At 33.0% G+C, this 20,013-nt stretch overlaps 1 pseudogene; it reads right to left on the bottom strand.

Moving 5' to 3' along the window:
• Positions 1-19,491: 19,491 nt before the first annotated feature.
• LOC122099211 lies at positions 19,492-19,588 on the bottom strand (annotated as a pseudogene).
• Positions 19,589-20,013: the final 425 nt, after the last annotated feature.

Below are 20,013 nucleotides of genomic sequence, written 5' to 3'. Positions count from 1 at the left end.
AGATATTTCAATAAAATCCCAAACTGATGTGGATAGATGGGCCACACATTGGAACTGTAGGACAAATTAGGCTTCTCTGTGAGTAGTTCAATGTATAAACTCCTGAATAAACAAAGTCTTCAAAAATATTCACACAATACGTATAAGTAAAGTTCATGACAGTTATATATGTATAATTCTTCTAAGGTCAGGATAAAAGCATTGGTTCCCAACATTTAAAATCAACAGGATCTGTTGAATTTATGGATCCATAATAATATGTCTTCATATTCCTATCCCAAAATTTTATCAATATGACTTCGACCAAAACAATGTTCTTATTGAACTTGTCTATGTCCTTTTACTTTTCAAATCCAAATAGCATATTTCTTTCAATATCTTCTTGCAAATTCCTTCCTTTACTTCTGTAAATTTGTGTTTATTAGTTTTTTATTTCCTTATTTATCTCTTTCTCCCAATCTTGTCTACAGTGGTGCCCACATTGCTCACACTTGTGTCAGAATTTCCTTTTCCTTTTCCCTTCAATAGTATCCCCAATTTTATTATTCTTTTTCATATTCATGGTCATGGATATTTTGATGATGTCTAAACAGACCCATCTTTGCATCTAAACTTTAGAACTATCAGATTTTTTCCCCTAAATCTATCATTTCCACCTGTGGTCCTTATAACTAAGAGTAGCACTAACACAGTTGCCAGCCAAATGTGTGGAAGCATATTAGATTTTTAGATTTCTTCTTACCCTTCTACTACTTCCCATTAGATATGTTGATCAAGATTTTCTCTTTCTGTAACACAAATGATTTCTATTTTTTGGGTGGGTCGGGTGGTGGGGCCTGAACTCTGGGCCTGGGCGCTTTCCCTCAGTTCTTCATCTCAAGACTAGCACTCTACCACTTGAGCCACATCACTACTTCCGGCTTTTTTTTTCTCTGCTTATGTGGTTCTGAGAAATCGAACCCAGGGCCTCATGCATGCAAGGCAAGCGCTCTACCACTGAGCCACCTTCCCAGCCCCTACTCAAATGATTTCTATACACTCCTTTTTATGCACCTGACACCATCCTGTTTCATTTAATCAACTAGTCCTAAAACAACCATTTCCAAATTATGCTTTTTCCCCATAGTCTTTTCATATTGGTCCTCTCCATCACCAAATTACTCTCTTTGTAAGCACAGAGAGTGAAGAACACAGATACAAATTCTAGTATCATTTACTCACTACATTGACTGTTGGCCTTACATTTCTCATCTATAAATGGATGTAATATACCAGAAATAATGAACAATATATGTGTTGATTTCTAGAGCAAGAAAAAAGAAAAGTGAAGAGTCCTTACATTTTCCAGCTTACCTTACAAATAAGGAAAGAGTCAAATTCAGTTTGTTGGTATAAAGTCACAAATTGTTTCCTGCAGAAATAAAAATAAATTTCACCTCCTGTCTCTAAGGTCTATTTCCTTTTAAGGTAACTACAGATATGTAAGTAGTACTGTGTAAAGAGTGTCATATTTTTTCAGATGTATTGAAAACATACCCTTAATATATCATTGGAAACATTGATTATTGAATAGTATCTATATGAGAATATTTTTGAACTAATCACACTAAGCTGAAAACTACATCGTAGCCCATCAAAATGTGGAAATAATTAAGTTTGTTTATAAGAAATTAATACCACCAAGAAAAGTGTGTATACATTAGAGAGACTTGCAGGAATAACATTAAGGGTTTTACTGTCTCTACCTGTTTATGTGATAGTATTTCTTGATATTTAAACTCTCCTCTTGTTATTCTTATTGTATGTAATCCAACGCTATTTATTACTATATATTCAATGTGGGAAATACAGCTTCAAAATGTGTATAGTTTTTTTTTTCCTTTTCAATCACAATATTGTCATTATCAGGGTATACTGTGGTCATCATTATCCTCATCAAAATTATTAGCATCATAAGTGATAACTATTGAAACTCTGATATGTATCTGTGATTTTCTGATTATTTGTCTTTTGATTAATAATTTTAATGTTACCACTGTGCATGCATCCATATTAAAATTTTGAACAAAGAAACAAAAAATAACTAAACCATAACAGGTAGCTTGACTATTTGCTTATAACAAATTATAGAATAGATTTTTGAAGTTTTGCAATTTCCTAAGCAGTATGAATTAACTTCCTCTCTCCCCACCACTACACACAAATATTTAAAAGTTTGAACAGAATTATTTCAAGTAATATACTATAAATATTACTACAATATTATGTGTATATCTAAAATTCCCTTAAAAGTAATAAACGCTACATTCCATTCAAATATTACTTATTTTATTCTAGGAAACTTTTGGAAAAATACACTGTATATCTTTGAAATAAAAAGGTAAAAAAATAGTAGCATATGAAGTTTTAGAGGGAGTCTGTCTTCAGAAATATATTTGTATATATATATATATAGATAGATAGATACATATATATATTATGTGTAGAAAGACATACATTTTTAGAGATTATTTGTCATCAGAAATATGTACATATATCTAAATATATGTGTAGAACGATGCACATTATAGAGAAACAAAAATCTTCAAGCATAATTAAAATTAAAAAATACATTAAACCAAGTGCCAGTGACTCACACCTATAATTAGAGCTATTCTGGGATATGAGGTTTTAGAATTGTGTTCGAATCTAGCCCAGACAGAAAAGTACTTGTTAGATCCTTATCTCCAATTAACCACTAAAAACAGGAATTAGCTCTATGCCTCAAGATGTAGAGTGCTGGCTTTGAGCACAAAATGGCTTAGGGACAATGCCTAACCTTGCAATCAACATCAAGAACAACAACAAAATATATCACATTAATTTCACAGAAGTATGTTTTACCTGCTGTGAGCATTTCTTAGAAACACGAACACATGCCCATGAAAAATGTTAGGTAAAAAAGTATAGAATATTTATGTCTAGGTTAAAGACATGACTATTTAGATTATTTAAGATATTTAGGTAATGACTCGAAATTAAAAATAATGATAATATATTGGGACTGGTCTTTTATTCTATTTTATGATAGTAATAAAATGATATTTGTAATTATTCTGTAAAATTACTCTTGCTTGGTATTTTAATTATAATAAATGATAAAATTTTAAATGATTTCCATAGGAAAGGATAATTTTAATGGTATTAATTCTTTTGTAATTTCAAACAATTAGGAAAATTATTCCAAGGCTAGTTTGCTCTAAGACTATATTTGTTTTCTTATTCTAATTTTCATATGTTCGTAGAAATTAAAATTCCAAAAATTCAATGGATGTTGGCATTCAGGATCATCGTCATAGATACTACTAATAATAATAAGTGGAATTGTTTTATTTCATTTGTTTTTGTCACAAATAACTCAAGATGATTATGTCTTTTCACTTTATTGGCTCTTATCCTGAGAATACTTTTTTCTAGCAAAGTAGAGAAAAGCAAATGTATTGAGCAAGTAACATATGGCTATCATAAAATGCAGATGCACAGATTTGTGTTTGCTATCATTTGCTAAAAGTTTCTTCCAGAAAAGGTTATCAATTACATACAAGTGATGTATAATTCCTAGATATTCCAGTTATCACATACATTTTTTGATTGGGTTATCTCTGCATAAACTCAAAAAACAGACAAAAAAAACTCAAAAAAAAATAAAACCAGAAATCACATCTTTGTTTTAGAAGCTGTAGTTTACAAAGAATTTTGAGCCAACACCAAAAACATCTTTTTAAGTATTTTGGATTTTGTGTGAAGAATTTTTAACTATAGTTTTATTTTTTTGCTGATATGAAATTCGCATGCATTATATTATCTCCTTTCATTGTATACATTTTAGTGCTTTGGAAGTGAATTGTACAATCATAGCTTTTCCAAGCCTAATTTTTACAAATAGAAATGCTATAAATTTTAGAACAGATATTAAAATAGATATAAAATTGAGTTACCGGAATTTGTCTTACATACATCTTCTATAGGGTGTCTTTTCAAAATTTGTTTTGGGGAATTATTTCCAGGTTCTCACTCATACTGTGGAAGTGCACTGTCAATGAACTACATACCTGATCCATACAATTTTTTTACTTATCTTTAATACATACATAGAATTGTAATGGCTAGAACATATACAATTCTCTTTGACCTTTTGAAGACTTGAAAATGTGCTTGCTAAAATGACTGCAGTATTACACAAACCATTCTGCTATGCGGAGCATATCAATTTCTCCACAAATGCATTACTATATTTTGTGTCATCTTTTTATATTATGGTCATACTAGTGAGTTTTCTTTTTCTTTTTTCTTAGATACTAAATAGGAGCTTAATTCATATGCACCTCCTATTGACTATTAATTTACATATGTTCTTTATAGGAATATCCTGTTCAGGAAAAATTTATACAGAATGAGAAGATATAAAAGTACTTAAGATTCAGGATCATTGTAGCATTAACATTGTAGCATTAACAATTATGTGCCCTCTATCTGTTGGATATGTTCTCACTACTTTCATGGAATTAAGAAAGGTTATCCCTTGATATTAGTTTATTCTTGCTTTTCTTTAACCACTAGTGCTTTCGTGTCAAATTTTTGGAAACCTTTACTGATCCATTGTCATGAATTTTTACATTTATGTATTTTAGGTTTTTACAACTAACATTTACTTTGATAATCATTTTTTTATTTTAAATTTTTGTATAAGTTTTGAGGTAGTAGTCTAAGTTCATTCTTTAAAACTAGAGAGGCAGTAGTACCAATACACCCATTTAAGATTCTATTTTTATTTCATTAAGTTATGGCATCCTTTTCAAAATCTATTGACAATAAAACTAAGAATTTATTTTTGATAAATCTGTTACATTCTTCTATGTGTTGGTTCTTTCACTAAAAAACATGGTAATAAGATTCAAATCTAGTATGAGTGCTCAAGCTACACCATTTTACAAGAGTGTTCTGACTGACCTGTCTTCCTTGAATTTATATACAAGTTTATTGAGCAGGTGGACCAACATTCTACAGATATCTAGACGTTTGATAGTCACTTATATTTTGCACCTTGTGAAAACACAAGACCCAAGGTATTATATAGGGAAAAATGTCTTTAGAAAATGCTTAAAACAACTAAAATTAATTTAGGAATGAGTTAAGATTTAGTTAACACTATAGCATAATAAAAAGTTGAATGATAACGACTTGAGCTGTACTACAGAGGAGAGTGAGAGGGGATAGAATGAGGGTCCACCTAGGAGCTGTGTGTCATTGTTATTGTTTTTCAAAAACAGAAAGACTTCAGAGAAGAGAAGGAGGAAAATAATCAGTGTCCTTAATCAAGTTTCTTTTTAATCCACCTAATAGTGTGGACTGAGAGTCAGAGAAGATGGGAAAAATAAAATAGAAAGTAAAGCATTGTATAGACCTCTTACAATGTAAATAAACTGTAATAGGAATATGATAATTAATTTCCAAAGAAATAAAGGAAACAATAGGTAAACTCTAAAGGCAAACAGAATGAAGAGAGAAAAGAAGCAAAGTAAAACCTTTATCAATAACAAACACAAGAATTTGGAAGTGAAAAAGCAGTGGAAATATTCTAAATACCAATAAAATAACAATAAAAATTGCTAACTTGGATAGAAAATGGATCACATTTTATCATATATAATTTTGAAAAACATACTAGGAATGAAAATTTAAAAGTCATAATTTAAAACACTATTTGCATTATAACTACACAGTATAGTTCAGTGGTGAAATCTTGACATAGCATATGTGAAATAATGGTGTGATCTCCCAAGCATTACAAAGTACACACAAAGCATACCCACACAAAAACCACAAAAACATACACACACACATACACACACACCACATACACACATTTGGAATATTGATATTATAATATTAAATATTGGAAATTATTACAAATAATAAAAATAGGTTAATATATGTAATCATAATATTGCTCATACTATTTAAACGTTTACTAGAAATCAAATAGTCACAGTATACTTGGATTCTTATAGATTAAGTAAATTGAAAATTAAGAAAAAGAAGACATGAGAAGCTTTGCAAATAAGTTTTAAATAATAAACATGTTGAAACATGTATCCTTTAATTTTGACAAACGATTACTGTTACTGGTGTTTTAACCTCAAGATTTAGAATATGATAACCAGGTGCTCTATATCTCACTATGGGTGGCTATATCTCTAATCATTTCACTCTGGATATTTTTATGATAAGGTCTCCTAGTTTCTCAGGCTCTCCCGAATTACAAACCCTATTCGCAGTTCCTACCATAGGTAGAAAATTGAAGCCACAAATCAACATGCCCAGCTCAAACTTTTCTTTAATTCAAGTACAAATATTTCCGAAAAAGTGACCAGGAAATGAAGGCTTTCTTAATATAGTATGTGCTTCTTGAAAATACAGTAATTATTTGTTACCTGGAAAAATATGTTTAGAACTATAAGAAAATCAATTTATTTAAATTCACTAACCATATAAAAATTAAGAAAATAATTTTAAATATTCACATGTTAAATATTTTAAAAGCAACATATATGTGTCTGAATAATTTACATGTGTAAAAATCATGCAAAATTAAATTAACTAACCCTACACCTCTGAAATAAGAATTATCCTAAAGAAACAAGAAAATGAGTAATTAAGATCAAAATCTGAAATATAGAAAATAAAATGAAGTGTACTCTTTAGTTGACTTAAGTAACTGTAATCCCTTTTTACATCAATTTTATAATAAAAAATGCGTGAACAAAGAAAGCAAAAGTACATTTGATCAATAGCAACAACAAAAGCATCAGTAATTTTTTCAGTGTACAAAAAAATCGATGGAGGGGATAACAATGTTCCTTCCAAAGGAAATGTACTCATTACATTATTTATGTAACTGTAACCCCTCTGTACATTACCTTTACAATAAAATTATACTGAAATTCAGATAAAACAAATATTATAGCAATTAAGAATTCTTAGAAGCCATTAGTTAAAAACTTTATAAAAACTGCCCCAAGTACCCAAGGAATATACTTTGATGATACCATTGAAATACTTAAACTTCAGCAGAAAAGCAAAATGTTTAAAAACTGTTTAGAAGAGTTTGAAATTTGGTATTGATTTTCCTCCAGCACTGTTCTTTCTGTTAAGGATCGTTTTTGCTATTCGGGGTCTTTTATTGTTCCATGTGAATTTTTGGATTGCCTTTTCTATTTCCTTGAAGAATAAGGTTGGAATATTGATAAGTATCACATTCAATTTGTAGATAGCGTTGGGAAGTATTGCCATTTTCACGATGTTGATCTTTCCAATCTAGGAACATGGGAGTTTTTGCCACTTTCTAAATCTGTTTTGATTTTCTTTTCCAGGTATTTAAAGTTTTCATCATAGAGGTCCTTCTCACCTTTGGTTAAGTTAATTCTTAGGTATTTTTATTTATGGGGCTATTACGAATGGAGATGCTTTCCTAATTTCAGACACAATTTTCTCAATGTTGGCATACAGAAAAGCCATTGATTTTTGATGGTTAATTTCATACCCTGCTACTTTGCCCAAGTTTTGAGTCACCTTGAGTAACTTGGGAGTGGAGTCTTTAAATACAAGATCATGTCATCTGCAAAGAGGGAGAGTTTTACTTTTTCGTTCCCTATTTGAATCCCCTTTATGTTTGCGTCTTGTCTTATTGCTGTAGATAGGCATTCTAATACTAGATTGAAGAGCAATAGAGAGAGTGGGCATCCTTGTTTCGTTCCTGAATTTATCGGAAATAGCTTTAGTTTTTCACCATTGAGTATAATGCTTTCTGTAGTTTCTTTCCATCTACTGGATCGGGGTTTATCTTGATGCTCTTTTTCAAGGAGTGTCAGACCTCATTAAATTGTTGGTTTCAGATCTCTCCAATTTTTTGATGTAGGAACTAAGATCTATATAGTTGCCTCTGAATCATGCCTTTGCTGTGTCCCAGAGGAGCAGATAATCTCTGTGACAATTTTTGTTGAATATCATGAACATTTGAACTTCATTTCTCAGCTCTTCCATGACCCACTGAGGTTTCAAAAGTGTGTTTTTCAACCTCCATGTATTATTGGATTTTCTTTGGTGACTTTTTGTGTTGAGATCTAATTTTATTCCCTTTTGGTCTGAGACAATGCAAGATATGATTTCAATGTTTCTGAATTTTGACAAGTTTGTTTGTGACCTAAAATGTGGTGTATTTTGGAAAATGTTCCATGTGCTGCTGAGTAAAAAGTGTACTCTGATGCTGCTGGATGAATATTCGCTAGATGTCTGCTAATCAGTTGATGTATGCACTTGTTTAGATCGGCGGTTTCTATGTTGAGTTTTTGTCGAGTTGATCTATTTAGTGGGGATAGTGGTGTGTTAAAGTCCCCAACAATTAATGTCTTTGGATCTATGTGAGATTTAAAGTAGTATTTCTTGGATAAATTTGGGTGCACTATTGTTTGACAAATATTTAGAATTTTAATATGCTCCTGTAGGAGAGATCCCTTAATTAGTGTATAGTAACCTTCTTTATCTCTTCTCAATAATTTTAATTTGAAGCCTTTTTATCTGATATTAGGATTGCAACTCATGCCTGTTCATGGGGTCTGTTTGCTTGGTAGATTTTGTTCCAGCCTTTCACTTTCAAAATGTGTTTTTTTGGGGGGCAAGTTGTGATTCCTGAAGGTAGCAGATAGAACATTCTCGCATTTTAAACAAACTAGACAGTCTATGTCGCTTAATTGGAGAGTTACATCCATTAATATTGAGAGATAGGACTGAAAGGTATTTGGGTGTTCCTGCCATTTTATCCACCTTCGTGGGAGCTACACCTACTGGGTTCTTCCTATGGTACTTGGATTCGGTTTGCGTGTGGTTTCTTGGCCTTTATTGTGGTCTTGTTGGTTTTCTATGTGTAGGACATCTTTAAGTATCTTTTGTAGAGCTGATTTGTGGAGATATATTGTTTGTTTTTCTTTACTATGGAAGATTTTTATTTTACTTTCAGTTATGAAGGAGAGTTTAGCTGTGTACACTATTCTTGGTTGATAGTTGTTTGTCTTTAGGGCGTGGCATACATCATTCCAGGCTCTTCTTGCTTTGTCTCTGTTGAGAAATCTGTGGTGATTCTAATTGGTTTTCCTTTATAGGTGACTGATCTTTTCTCCTTCACAGCTTTAAGGATCTTTTCCTTGTTCTGAATTGATCCTGTGTGAATTATAATGTGACGATGGGATGTCCTGCTCTTGTCTGGTCTATTTGGAATTCTAAAAGCTTCATGTATCTGAATATGCCTATCTTCTTGCGTGTTGGGAAGTTCTCTGTTGGGATCCTCTTAAACAAATTTTCTAGACCATTAATTTCTGTCTCTATGTGCTCCTATACACCCATTTCCCTCAGATAAGGCCTTCTGATGGTGTCTTCCAAGTGTTGAATAGATCTATCATATTTCTTGAATTTGTCTTTGATAGTTGTATGTTCTTTCTCTATAATGCCTAGGCTGTCTTCAATGCCGGAGAATCAATCTTCTGCATGGTCTAAACTACTGTCAAGACTTTCTACTTTTTTTTCATTTCTTTTCCTTCTAATTGGTCAGCTTTTATGGCTTCAAATTCTTTGTTGGAGCTTTGTTTTAGATCTTGTATGAAATTCTTTACTTCCTTAATTTGGTGTTCAGTGTTTATTCCCAAAGCACTTAGTTGATGGGTTATGGTTTCCTTGGACTCCCATTCCTTCTATTGGGCTCCATTCAGCATTCCCTTTGTGGGCTCCCTGACTCCTTTCAGGTGTCTGTTTATTGATTCCATGAATGCCTCTATTGATCATTGTCTATGTTCTTCCTGCTCTTGCAATTCTTGTATTACTCTTTGATTAGATTTCTCACGCTCATGCAACTTTTGTAGTTCTCTTTGACTGATCTCAGCCTGCTCACACAATACTTTCATTTCTCTTTGAGTGTTCCCATCTTGCTCACACAATTCCAGTATCAATCTTTGAGTAGATTCCTGAAGCCCATGAGCTTCCTGTTTTGATCTTTGGTTTGCCTCCTCTCTCTTCCTATCACGCTCACACTGAGTCCTTTGCAGGGTTTCAATCTTTTCATTCACCATGTTTACAGGAGTGTTTGTAGAGCTTTTTGGGAACTCTCTTCTGGATTATTCATTATCTGTTCTGTCACCTGATTATCTTGAGTGGTCATTGAGATACCCGGACTTGCCATTTTCCTTGTGTTTTTCTTGCTTTTTCTTCCCATTTGGGATGAAAGTAATGCCAGTTTTGTGCTAGAACACCATTTTAAAGCAAGCATCAACCAAAGTCCTGTAATTGCATAGTCAAAAGTCTGCAGATACAATCTAGTTCAAGAGATACAGTCTATTCAACATTAAACAACTATGTATTAAGGGGCCAAGAATAGCAAAGAAGAATTTGACAAACCAGAAATTATTATGTTTAGGGAGAAAGGTGGGGAAAAATAGGTTTAGAGGGATGTGGAAAGGTAAAAGGAGAATGAAATTAACCAAGTCCTAATCTCACAGAGGGAAATGGATTGGAAAGAATGATAGGAAAGAGAGAAAAAAAATTAAAAAAGAGACAAAAAAATGACAAGACAAATATTTAAATGTAAAAAGTGAAACTCTTAAAAGTAATGAAAATTTAAAGAAGTAATATTGAGAGATGAACGGGGATAGGATGAGAGGAGGGGAGGGATAGAAAGGAGACCTGAAAAACTAAAAAATAAAAATACTTCCAATATTGTATAGGTGTAAATAAATAATACTGCTACTAAGGAATTTAATCCTAACAGGTTTTGAATTGAGTAATACATTTTTGGATTAAGTATGTACACAATGGGGGATAATGTCTTAAAATCAATGACAGGTATATATGAGGATGAACAGAACAACAAATAATTCAAGCGGATCAGCACGGGAGTTTTTACCTTCTCCGTTTCCAACCTGGGCCGGTTCACCCCTCCTTAGGCAACCTGGTGTTCCCCCGCTCCCAGGAGGGCACCATATTAATGCCAAACTTAGTGCGCACACCCAATTGGCATAGCGCACTGCAGCCCAGAACTCCTGGACTCAAGCATTCCTCCGGGCTCAGCCTTCTGAGTAGCTGGGATTACAGGTGCGCACCACCACGCCGGGCAAATAATTCATGCAAAAACAACAAAAGATGACAAAGTAAAAAGAATGACAAAGAAGGAACAAAAAAGACGATAACGTCAGTAGATACTTTTTAAAAAAAAACCACACACACACATTTTCACCTAAAATAACAGTTATAAGAGTAAGAAAAAAAGATTAAAGAAACAAAAGGCAAAATTAGGAACAACTCAACACATACATTCAAAAGAAACAAAACAATCAAAGAGAACAAAAATTATCTCAGTACTCAAGAACCTGCAGGAAATGCAAAGATTTTTTAAAAAAAAATAGCTATGATAACCTTCTGAAAATCCTGACTACATGGGAGTCTACTGTTGTGAGGATAGTGGTTAAAGCTCAGACTGGTCAGAATGATCTGTTCACAATGCCGGGCACCTATTATTCTAAATTCCAGGAAGAATAACATGAAGTAGACTGAGCCCACGATCATACACAAGTAGGAAGCGAGATTCTTTCTGAAAGTTAATCAGGATAATTTAGGGTTGGGGACATGCCCAAGTGGTAAGAACATCCATTTACGAGACACAAGACACTCAATTCAAATTCTAATATTATGGGTATTAAAGAAAAAAAGCTATGACTTTAAATAATGGGAATAATTGCAAGATTTGAATATTTGAGTGGAGAAAAATCCATGAGAGATAGTTTACCCATGTTGCAATGTTTTCTACTTAAGTGATAATATTATGTGGTACTCCAGACATAACAGAGTTACCTTGCAAATGAGCATGGATGTGCATTTGAGTGAAGGAAATACTCTTCACAAGTGTAAATTAAATACTTTTTGGGGGTAGATTTTAGTTCTTGAACTAAGAGCCTGGGTGATATCTCTGAGTCTTTTCTCTCAAGGCTATCACTCTACTACTTTGAGCCACAGTTCCAATTCTGATTTTCTTTTGGTTGTTTGGAGATAAGAGGTTCATGGACTTTCCTGCCCAGGATAGCTTCAAACCATGATCGTCAGATCTCAGCCTCCTGATTAGCCAGGATTCCACGCCTGAGTCGTCCATGTTTTTAATAATTTAGTAAATTCTACAGTTACAGAAGTTATAATTTATCATTATAACCTTTATATGTGTGTATATTTATATCAATGCATACATATAGAAATATTTTAACATATTTTTGTATCTACAGTACATTTATGAAATCATCCTTCATTATAAAATAACATGGAAACAAGTTTAATGAGGAGCAAAGAAAAGGGAATTGTCACATTTCTTGTTGTTGAATGAAATATGAATTGTGAGAATCAGTTTCAGAGAACAATTTAACAAAATGGGTAATGGCTTTAATTCCAATCCCTTTATTTGCCCATATTGTACATCCTCACACATGAGTGTCAAAGTCAAACCACATTTTTTGTCTTTGTATTTAAATCACATGTTATAATTTAGTGGATAGGTGTGAAGTAATCAAATAAAGATTAAAATAATAGTAAGTGAGGCTATGAGTTAGAGCTGAAAATTATTTTAAATATGATAATAGCTAATTAATTCCATATCTCTTACTTTTACTCTATTATCATATCCCTCATTCCCACATTAGGAAAGTATATAGAAGGTTCTTACTAAATCATGTGTAAAATTATGAAAAAATGTATTAAAAGAATATGGGCACATCAGGGCTGTGAAAGTGGCTCAGTAGTAGAGCTCTTGCCTTGCATGCATTAGGCCCTGGGTTTGATTCCTCAGCACCACATAAGCAAAAAGAAGAAACTGGATGTGGCTCTGTGGTTCCAGTGGTAGATCATTAGCCTTGAGCAGAAAAGCTGAGGTACATAGCCCATGCCCAGAGTTCAGGCCCCTTGACTGGACAAAAAAAACAACAACAAAGAATATGGGCACAGTGTGGTTTTAGCTGATTGAGAACTGTAGGGGGTAGTGTGTTTTTGAGGTCTTGAAAAACATTGTGATGGAGATGATGGAAGGGATGTGCTTATTCTGGAAAATTGGCTAGAGGATTGCTCCCAGAAAAATAGTGGTGAATTCTTCCAAAAGGTTACGGTAAAATCACTCTCACAATCATGTTCTCTACTGCACTATTAACCGTAGAGAACTTATGGAAACAGCCCAGAAACCCTTTAGCGGAGGGATGATTGGAGAAAGTGTTGCACATATACACAATTGGATTGCACCCATCCATTATAAAGACTGTTACAGCAGTTGCAAAGAAATGGATAGATCTAAAATTATGTTAAATAAACGAGGTCAGAGCCAGACACACAAAGGACGCTTATTTGGAAGCCAGAATTTTATGCAAGTTAAACAACAATATTAATCAAAGCATGATATTTGCAGAGGAGTATTTGAAATGTGTAATTTCTTATAAAATTGAACTTTTAATCCAACAAAATGAATACCAGGAAAATATCACTTGGAAAATGTGAGGAGAAGTCAAAGGGAAGGATTAAAGGGACTTCTGGAAGTAGAGAGTGAAGCCATAATATTCAATGCAGATAGTATGAAACTAGAAAAAATGAAAGTGGGGTGAGGTTTGGAAGGATGTGAGAAAGTTATGTAAAGATCCATTGTTCTTATAAACTGATTCGTTGAATGGAAAACCTTTCGTAAACTATTTAATAAAAATATAATTAAAAACAATGGAGACATCTGATCTTAAACCATGAGTCAATATGATAATTTACTTCTCAGAAATTTTCTTTGCAGGTATTATCCTCATAATGACAAAAAAGTGAACAACGCAATGAATGTCAATACATCTCTTTGCGTATCCTAAATAGACACAATATAAAAATCACAGTAAAAATATTAGAATATATCACATGATAAAATAACAGGTACAAAGTATCAAACTCTGATTGTTTTTCCAAGTGCTTTACCTTTGGTATCTCATTTAATCCTTACAATAATCCCATAAAGTGGAACTACTTCTATTTTTAATTCTAAGATGATGATATTTAAGTCTTCAGAGTTGGAATTACTAGTACAACTTTGCACACATAGTAAGTGTTAGCCTGCGGTCCATTCCCACCATATCAAATAACCTCATTCTATTTTATAACTAAGTACCAGCACTCAGGCTACTAATTCTAGGAAAATTTCCCAAAATTATTGTGCACACTCTAATAATATTTCACTTCATCTTTCTTAGAAAATAGGTAATTAAGCCGGACACCAGTGGCTCATACCTATAATGCTAGCTACTCAGGAGGCTGAGATCTGAGGATTGAGGTTCAAAGCCGGCTCGGGCAGGACAGACTGTGAGACTCTTATCTCTAATAAACCACTAGTAAGCTGGAAGTGGCACTGTGGTCCAAGTGGTAGAGTGCTCGCCTTGAGTGGAAGAGTGCAGGGACATTACCCAAGCCGAGAGTTCAAACCCCATGACCAACAACAACAACAAAAAAGAAAATAAGTAACTGTAATACGAAAATTCCAAGTTCATAATCAATTTGTACCTCTCTGGTGAAAGGAACTGCTAAACTATAACATTCTTGGTTTCTAGCTCAAAAAAGTAGAAATCATATTTTATTCCTTCACTCAACACTGTACTGCCTGGGGACCCCATCTCTTACCCCATTCTTACTGAAAGAATGACCTGCCCAATTCCTGATGGAAACAGCCTGCAGGTCTTTTGGAGCAATCGTTTCCACATTGTAGCTCACCTAAATTGTTTACCATTAGAAGTATTTTCATTGTTTTTTATACCCAACATTTTGAGAGAAATGTACTACTTTAAAATGTTATTAAAATAAGACTGATATAAAAATCACTTTTGACCCAGATAAATATTTTACCCTTCATATACCCAAAAATGCAGTCTGACCTATCATTAATGTTAGGAACAAGAGGGTAAAAATCATAGACACCAAGACCTAAGTATGAATTTAAGACTCTCCAACTTGTGAATACAATTGCTTTAAAAAGACATCAATACTACTGCATTTTTAAATTCCCTATGAACATGATAATGATTCCCTATGATAATGATAATGATAATGATAAACTATTAACACTTAAAAATAACTCATTTTCTTGGGAGTAGGACACAAAACAAAAAGTTAATCCTAATCATTTTAAAAGAACATTATTTATACTAAAAGTTCACTCATAACTAAAGAGAGTCTAAAACTAACTGAAGTACAGAGACACAAAGGAAATAATTTAAGTGCATCATGTACATTCAATGGACTGTTAATAGAAAACAAAGTTATACTAATAATTAGCTTACCCAATTCACTTACGTTCTTTTATTCTATTCCATTTACTTTCATAAAAACTGGGTTTTCATAAAATGATGCATAAAAAAGCCTATATACCCACTTACATTTACAGATCTTAACAATTTTTATTTCAGAAATTTTATCTCTATAGTCAATGAACTGAAATAAAACTAAAATATTCAAAGGATTTTCAGAAATTGCAAGACTTGCTCTGGGATGTTATGTAAGCCTTATTTGTTAAAATTGCCATAGTTACTCCCACAAAAGAGCCATTAGTAAAGATCCCTGTGCATGTACAAAACACTTTCAAATACGTCCACAATCTGGACATGACACATGCTTTTTGTTTGGTCATTTTTGAAAGGAATATCTAACAAGCATATCCACAATACTTACTTTCAATCAATAAGATGGGATATTCAAACGTAATATGGGTTTGATTATCTCTTAGTGAGAATAGATATGATCTTGCAAAGAAAGTGATTTTCAACAGAAATCCAGAAAGAGTTTATCCAATTTGTGTTTTACAGGAATAACGAGAGAGTAATATCTGTTTGGTAAAGTCGGTCCAAATCACTCCATGAGTGTATCTTAAAAGTATGACCAATTTAAGAGGTCAAATATATATTTTGTACTGACAATGATTTTACAGCAATAACTTACTACCTAATTATGTCTGTATCTTCTTACCTAACATACAATAAGAGCTGAAAGCAGTCTCTTTATCTAACTTAATGTTGTAAATGCTTTGATTATGATGACGTTATTATTAGACAAATAATATGTACAGACGGGTGGTTCCACTGAAATGACATGACAGAAGACTGATAAATAAAAACATTGCAACACAGTTAGCTCTTTTCAGTCTCACCCTGTCCACATTGGCAAGCAACATTGCAATAGCACACGCACACATATACACATACACAAATGTTCGCACATGTATACACACATATACATGCATGCTAAATTCAGGGTTTATTGTACAAAAAAGTTCAAATAAAATATTAGTGATTAGGACAAATGATAATATGCCTTATTACAAAATAATGCATAAACCATCACCACGCATGTTACATTTTATCTGCCTCTCCACATGTGAACACTTAATTTATTTTTAATTAATTAACTGCCTTATTAATTAATTCGTTTGTTTGGTGCAAATACTAGGGCTTGAACTCAGGACCTGGCTTTGTCCCAGTATTTATTTTTTGTTTCAGTTTTCTCAAGGCTAGCATTTTACTGCTTGTACCACAGCTCCATTTCTAGCTTTTGCTGGTTACCTTCAAATCAGAATCTAATGGACTTTTTATTCCTTGGTCTGCTTTCAAACCACAATCCACACATTTCATCTTTCTGATTAACTACTACTAAAGAAATAAGCCATGAGTGTGGCTTCTACTTTTTCCTCTATAGGTATCTAATGCACATACTTAGATATTAATTTAAAAATGAGAGTATAGAAGCAAGGTGTACAGTGATGATACTCTCCTGTCAGAAATACAAGTTAGTAATGTAAATTTATTCTTAAGACCATACACAAAAAATACCATGATATAGTGTATGAGAACTCACTATTGAACATATGAGCATTAAGAGTTTTCTAATAGATCCATTATATATTGGTACCCAACATTAGAAAAATGCATGAGGCATTAGTAAAATAGAAGTCCTTTGCATGACTACATACATTCCTTGTTTTTTTAAAAGACATTTGCTTTCATCTAAAAAGTAGGCCTGTCTATAGTCTTCATGTGATGTTGATGATTGAAAGTGAGGAGGTCAAAATGTATTAGTAGTCCTTAACTATCAATTCACATTTTTTTCTTGGAGAATATAATGATCAAATCAGTAGTTCAAAATCATGCTTCCAGTGCAAGTGGATCATGAGTAAGAAATCCTCAATGCCAATTTCCACAAAGTTTTGTCACAGATACCATCTCCCTGACTTCTCTAGCTGCTTTACTACCCTCCTATTCCTTCATTGTACAGGAAAAGCGTGATTCAACTGATTTCAGTCAGATCTGTTACTAGAATTATCAAGGATTTAGTTGATTTTCTGTAATTTGATCAAAGTTATGTCTCTTTATGTAGGCTACTAAAAATGTATTTACTAACTTCAAGTAATTACATGAATTCTATTTCCATCTTTTTTAAAAAATAAAATTTTGTTTGCTCTATAAATTGATCAGAGGCATAGATTTTGAGGCTAGCTAGGTCACTACACATCTGTCTCTCTCTCTCTCCCTTTCTTGGTTCTCATGGATAATATGATTGTTCCATAATTATCCTAATTTATTTTGCTTTTATATTTTTGGTTGCATCATTTCACTTTTTGCTTTGCCATTTCCCAAATCATTTATATAGAAGGCATTAGATCCTATTTTCTCATTCCTAGAATAAGTTGCACATGAAGACATCACTGGTCCTCATTTTCAGTGTGTATGTTTGAATACGGAGGAACATCTTTCCTCTGCTCTCCATAAATTCCCTACTCTCCAGTTAGAATAATTTCGAATAGTAAAATTGGAAAAAGAGAAAACAAATAATGGTGAATAAACAGATGCAGAAAATTCAACGAATATTTCTGACCAGTTCAAACAATATGAACTATTAGGGAAATACATGGACACCTCATTCCCACTGGCACTCAAAGTCTCTGGTTAGAAAATTCTTAGGAATATGAGGAACAACATGAAAAAGTAAGGAATGGTATCAACTGCAAGAAAAAAATCGAGAAGGATCCAAGCAAGTTTCTTCATTGGGCTGCCAAAAATATTCGGCTTACTACAGTGCGGAGACTTCTTTCCCAAAAGGCCACTCACGTGAATAGTAGGGATGACGATGAGTGTACCCCTCTTCATCGAGAAGCCTACAGTGGACACTTAGGCATTGTCAGTGAGTTGGTGTCTCAAGTGGCACATGCAATAACTGTAGATGACTGGACACCCCTGCATAGTGCATATACGTGGAATAATACCAGAGTGGCTTCTTTCCTACTTCATCATGATACAGATACCAATGCCCAAACTAAAGGCCTCTTGACACCCTGACATCTTGCTGCTGAGAATTGAGATAGCAAAGATACACTGGATCTCCTTCTTTTGAACCATTATATAAAACCAGGCCTGAAGCACAACATAGAAGAAACTGCATTTGATATTGCCAAAAGGATAAGTATGTATAATTACCTCTATGAAGTTTTGGAAGGCTGCACAAATTGTTCACCTAAGTCCTAAGAGCAATATCTTTTTTTATTTTTTGGTCGGTCATGGGGCTTGAACCCTGGGCCTGGGAGCTATCCCTATGCTTTTCAGCTCAAGATGAGTGCTCTACCACTTGAGCCAGAGCTCCACTTCCAGTTTTCTAGTGGATTATTGGAGATAAGAGTACCACAGACTTTCCTTCCCAGGCTGGCTTTGAACCATGATCCTCGGATCTCAGCCTCCTGCGTAGCTAGGGTTTATAGGCATGAGCCACCATTGCCTGGCAACACCAATATTTTACTGTAAAAATTCATGGATTCCGCAGAATTCTTCCAAGTGAATTGCCTGCATTAGATGTCAAAATGTATTCAATAGTTTTTGTATACATGTACAATGATTTCTTCAGGGTTTGTGATTTTTTAATCAGAAATAATTTTAACTTACCTGTTGAAATGAGTAGTACAGAAGATAAAATATTTCTCGTGCTTGCATGAAAATGTATATTTTAAAATATTCTATATTCTATGTTTGCATAATGTTCATAATTTATTTTATTTTCTCCTAGATATACTTTGAATTCTACATTATTTTATAATATATAGGTTCATTAACATCTCCTTTCCGATTGCATTCCATATAGAAACAGTTTTATTCCTTTTTTTTTCTAGGTCTTAGTATTATTTTTCTTTGGGATAAAATGACAATGTTGTCTAATTTGAAAATTTTTGTAAAGTTTATGTTATGTAAACGCCTATCTGAGGTGAAGATTTAATACACTGATGTCAAACTAAATTTAATTATATGAATTGTGTGTATTGTTATACTTGTAATTTTGTAATCAACTTTTTAATAACTGTTTTTCATTTCTTGCTTCTGAAGAATGAAAAATATGGAATACTTCTCAAATTTTCATATTATCCTTGTGCAAGTGCCATGTTAATATCTGTATTGTAATTTGAGTATACATGCTGCTGAAGCATGTAGTATCCTCTAAATTATGTAGTTAATGAAGCAATCTTTATATAGGCTTATACCTATGGGTGCCTACTTGTAACAAGGAAACCTTATTGTTCCTAACAATGCTATCGGTCTTATTTCCCTAAAATTCTGTGAATAGTGGAAAAAATTATATTGATCAGTTGATTACTCACATTTGCAAATTTTTTTGTGAATGACTATCTTAAGTCTTTTGATTTGGAATTTGATCGTATTCTCAATTATTTATAAATAAATCCAAAAGTGATGGCTTTTTCAAGTATTTATTTATCCAACTGAATTAGCTTTGTGGACCTAATGGATTCAAAGTAAGCGTTGCTTGAGAGCTACTTCTAAACTTCTTCAGCTGACATTTTCCCAAATGAAGTGTTACTGGCACAAATGTCTACCTGAGCCTTTACGCTTTTTC

This window comes from Dipodomys spectabilis, unplaced genomic scaffold (genome assembly GCF_019054845.1).
Source record: "Dipodomys spectabilis isolate Male_0828 unplaced genomic scaffold, ASM1905484v1 ptg000505l, whole genome shotgun sequence".
In the NCBI taxonomy this organism is placed as follows: Eukaryota; Metazoa; Chordata; class Mammalia; order Rodentia; family Heteromyidae; genus Dipodomys; species Dipodomys spectabilis.
Note: the sequence above shows the minus strand (reverse complement) of the source record. Positions and strands in the feature narration are given on the sequence as shown.